Genomic DNA, 5,309 nt, shown 5'->3' with positions numbered 1-5,309 from the left:
CTCACGTGCTTCCCACACAGAGTATTGCAGCATTGTGGAGATGTGTAGAAGTGCTGGCACCTGACTCCCCTTTATGCCCACGTTTGCGGCTCCTGACAATTTTGTGACGGAGGTGGCACGGGATTGGAATGATGATCGTACATCAATTTATCATCAATTCTCAACAGCATTGTGGGCTATTGCCCACACTTTCAAAGAGGGTCGCTGCCTAGCCCTGCCAACCCTCTGCAGTGTGTGCCTCCGGTTCCTCCTAATCCAGTACGCATTTATAAATAGACATGAGGGTGGTGCGGCTATGAAGCAAGCGTGTGGCATGAGGGCAGCTGAACGCTGCGCAGGGAAAATTTTGTGTGCGCTGTGGACGCAGGGTCGTGCGCAGGGTTGGACAGCAATGCCAGCATGTAACCCAGGAGAAGAGGCAGCGGTGTCACCCGCAGGCAGTGATTGTCCTTGGTTGCAGGTAGTGTGGTGCTTAGCTAAGATGTGCCAGCACGTGTGCCTTGCTTATGAGGGTTTGTCCCAAGTAAATTGTTAGGGGGCTGCCCGCAGGCTCTTGCGCCCATTTTGGCTTAATAGTGGGACCTGTGAGCCTCAGATGCAGCCATGCATGCTGCCCCTGACCTTCCCTATCCATTTCTGTGGTGTTTTCATGACTTTCTGATGTTTTCTGGTGTTTCACAAATCATCACCTATGCAGAGCATCCGTCCCATACAAAAATGCTCGAGTCCCCCATTGACTTCACTGGGGTTCGTTACTCGAAACGAGCTCTCGAGCATTACGAAAAGTTCGACTCGAGTACCGAGCACCTGAGCATTTTGGTGCTCGCTCATCTCTAGTAATCAGTAATATAACTTGTAATATTGTAACACTCAAAAAGGTGTCCACGCACCTTTAAAATTTTGTTATCAAATTCACCATCACCATGTCCTCAGGCAGAAAGTTCCATAGTCTCATTGTTCTTACAGTAAAGAAAAAATGGGGGGCACCACCTTGTTATAGTCACAGTTCTGGATATAATTAAAAGATGGAAGAGATCTCTGTACTGACCCCTGATATACATTGTTATTAGAGCGCCCCCTTGTTACAGTTCTGGAAATAATTAGATGATGGAAGAGATCTCTGTACTGATCCCTGATATATGTATATATACATAGTTATTAGAGCACCCTCTTGTTACAGTCCTGGGTATAATAGATGATTGGAGAGATCTCTGTATTGTCCCCTGATATATCTATACATAGTTATTAGAGCGCCCCTTGTTACAGTCCTGGGTAAAAATAGATGATAGGAGAGATCTCTGTATTGTCCCCTGATATATCTATACATAGTTATTAGAGCGCCCCCTCGTTACAGTCCTGGATATAATAGATGATGGGAGAGCTCTCTGTACTGACCCCTGGTATATCTATACATAGTTATTAGAGCGCCCCCTTGTTACAGACCTGGGTATAAATAGATGATGGGAGAGATCTCTGTACTGTCCCCTGATATATCTATACATAGTTATTAGAGCGCTCCCTTGTTACAGTCCTGGGTATAAATAGATATTGAGAGATCTCTGTACTGACCCCTGTTATATCTATACATAGTTATTAGAGCGCCCCCTTGTTACAGTCCTGGATATAAATAGATATTGAGAGATCTCTGTACTGACCCCTGATATATCTATACATTGTTATTAGAGCACCCCCTTGTTAGAGTCCTAGGTATAAATAGATGATGGGAGAGATCTCTGTACTGACCCCTGATATATCTATACATAGTTATTAGAGCGCCCCCTTGTTACAGTCCTGGGTATAAATAGATATTGAGAGATCTCTGTACTGACCCCTGTTATATCTATACATAGTTATTAGAGCGCCCCCTTGTTACAGTCCTGGGTATAAATAGATATTGAGAGATCTCTGTACTGACCCCTGATATATCTATACATTGTTATTAGGTCACCCCTCAGGCATCTTTTTTATAAATTAAATAATCCCAACTTTGATAACATCTTTGGACAACGCCTTTAATATTGGAGTCTGCATTCTCATTTTTGTGAATATTTCGGGAATAGTAGCTCCCAGAGAGCTGACAACTGTTCTAAAACCTTCGGAAGTTCCTTATTTACCTATATGGCAAATTTGAAGTAGATTGGTCCCGTCATTGGCCATGCACCAAAATGCTCGGGTGCTCGTTACTCGGGACGAAATTATCGCGATGCTCAAGGGTTCGTTACGAGTAACGAACCCCATTGAAGTCAATGGGCGACTCGAGCATTTTTGTATATCGCCGATGCTCGCTAAGGTTTCCATTTGTGAAAATCTGGGCAATTCAAGAAAGTGATGGGAACGACACAGCAACGGATAGGGCAGGCGAGGGGCTACATGTTGGGCTGCATCTCAAGTTCCCAGGTCCCACTATTAAGCCACAATAGTGCAAGAGTGGGCCCCCCCCCCTCCCAACAACTTTTACTTCTGAAAAGCCCTCATTAGCAATGCATACCTTAGCTAAGCACCACACTACCTCCAAAAAAGCACAATCACTGCCTGCATGACACTCCGCTGCCACTTCTCCTGGGTTACATGCTGCCAAACCCCCCCCTCCCCCCGCACGACGCAGTGTCCACAGCGCACACCAAAGTGTCCCTGCGCAGCCTTCAGCTGCCCTCATGCCACACCACCCTCATGTCTATTTATAAGTGCGTCTGCCATGAGGAGGAACCGCAGGCACACACTGCAGAGGGTTGGCACAGCTAGGCAGCGACCCTCTTTAAAAGGGGCGGGGCGATAGCCCACAATGCTGTACAGAAGCAATGAGAAATATAATCCTGTGCCACCGCCATCAGGAGCAGCACACGTGGGCATAGCAATGGGGAACCTATGTGCCACACACTATTCATTCTGTCAAGGTGTCTGCATGCCCCAGTCAGACCGCGTTTTTTTATAAATAGTCACAGGCAGGTACAACTCCGCAATGGGAATTCCGTGTGCACCCACAGCATGGGTGGCTCCCTGGAACCCACCGGCGGTACATAAATATATCCCATTGCATTGCCCATCACAGCTGAGGTAATGTCATGTTAAATGCAGGTGGGCTTTGGCCCACACTGCATGCCCCAGTCAGACTGGGGTTCTTTAGAAGTGGACACATGCAGTTACAACTCTGTGTGGACCGACAGCATGGGTGGGTGCCAGGAAGCCACCGGCGGTACATAAATATATCCCATTGCAGTGCCCATTACAGCTGAGGTAACGTTCGATTAAATGCAGGTGGGCTTCGGCCCACACTGCATGCCCCAGTCAGACTGGGGTTCTTTAGAAGTAGACACATGCAGTTACAACTCCCTGTGGACCCACAGCATGGGTGGCTCCCTGGAACCCACAAGGCGGTACATAAATATATCCCATTGCAGTGCCCAGCACAGCTGATGTAACGTCAGCTTTAATGCAGGTGGGCAAAAAATTAATTGGATTACACTGTAGGCGAGGGCCCAAAAAAATTGGTGTACCAACAGTACTAATGTACGTCAGAAAAAATGCCCATGCCCAACCAAGAGGGCAGGTGAAACCCATTAATCGCTTTGGTTAATGTGGCTTAGTTTGTAACTAGGCCTGGAGGCAGCCCAGTAAAAATAAAAATTGGTTCAGGTGAAAGTTTCAACGCTTTAATGAGCATTGAAACGAATAAAAATTGTTTACAAAAATTATATGACTGAGCCTTGTGGGCCTAAGAAAAATTGCCCGTTCGGCGTGATTACGTCAGGTTTCAGGAGGAGGAGGATGAATATTATACACAGATTGATGAAGCTAAAAGGTCCACGTTTTTGATGGTGATAGAGAACAATGCTTCCATCCGCGGGTGCAGCCTACGTATTGTTTAGGTATCGCTGCTGTCCGCTGGTGGAGAAGAGAAGTCTGGAGAAATCCAGGCTTTGTTCATCTTGATGAGTGTAAGCCTGTCGGCACTGTTGGTTGACAGGCGGGTACGCTTATCTGTGATGATTCCCCCAGCCGCACTAAACACCCTCTCTGACAAGATGCTAGCCGCAGGACAAGCAAGCACCTCCAGGGCATACAGCGCGAGTTCAGACCACGTGTCCAGCTTCGACACCCAGTAGTTGTAGGGGGCAGAGGCGTCACGGAGGACGGTCGTGCGATCGGCTACGTACTCCCTCACCATCCTTTTACAGTGCTCCCGCCGACTCAGCCTTGACTGGGGAGCGGTGACACAGTCTTGCTGGGGAGCCAGAAAGCTGTCAAAGGCCTTAGAGAGTGTTCCCCTGCCTGTGGTGTACATGCTGCCTGATCTCTGCGCCTCCCCTGCTACCTGACCCTCGGAACTGCGCCTTCGGCCACTAGCGCTGTCGGATGGGAATTTTACCATCAGTTTGTCCGCCAGGGTCCTGTGGTATAGCATCACTCTCGAACCCCTTTCCTCTTCGGGTATGAGAGTGGAAAGGTTTTCCTCATACCGTGGGTCGAGCAGTGTGTACACCCAGTAATCTGAAGTGGCCAGAATGCGTGTAACGCGAGGGTCACGAGAAAGGCATCCTAACATGAAGTCAGCCATGTGTGCCAGGGTACCTGTATGCAACACATGGCTGTCCGCACGAGGAAGATCACTTTCAGGATCCTCCTCCTCCTCAGGCCATACACACTGAAAGGATGACAGGCAAGCAGCATTGGTACCCTCAGCATTGGGCCAAGCTGTCTCTTCCCCCTCCTCCTCATGCTCCTCCTCCTCCTCCTCAACGCGCTGAGATATAGACAGGAGGGTGATCTGACTATCCAGCGACATACTGTCTTCCCCCGCCTCTGTTTCCGAGCGCAAAGCGTCTGCCTTTATGCTTTGCAGGGAACTTCTCAAGATGCATAGCAGAGGAATGGTGACGCTAATGATTGCAGCATCGCCGCTCACCATCTGGGTAGACTCCACAAAGTTTCCAAGGACCTGGCAGATGTCTGCCAACCAGGCCCACTCTTCTGTAAAGAATTGAGGAGGCTGACCCCCACTGAGCTGCCCATGTTGGAGTTGGTATTCCACTATAGCTCTACGCTGCTCATAGAGCCTGGCCAACATGTGGAGCGTAGATTTCCACCGTGTGGGCACGTCGCACAGCAGTCGGTGCACTGGCAGATGAAACCGATGTTGCAGGGTGCGCAGGGTGGCAGCGTCCGTGTGGGAATTGCGGAAATGTGCGCAGAGCCGGCGCCCCTTTCCGAGCAGGTCTGACAAGCGTGGGTAGCTTTTCAGAAAGCGCTGAACCACCAAATTAAAGACGTGGGCCAGGCATGGCACGTGCGTGAGGCTGCCGAGCTGCAGA

Source organism: Eleutherodactylus coqui, chromosome 8 (assembly GCF_035609145.1).
Source record: "Eleutherodactylus coqui strain aEleCoq1 chromosome 8, aEleCoq1.hap1, whole genome shotgun sequence".
Taxonomy (NCBI): Eukaryota; Metazoa; Chordata; class Amphibia; order Anura; family Eleutherodactylidae; genus Eleutherodactylus; species Eleutherodactylus coqui.
Note: the sequence above shows the minus strand (reverse complement) of the source record.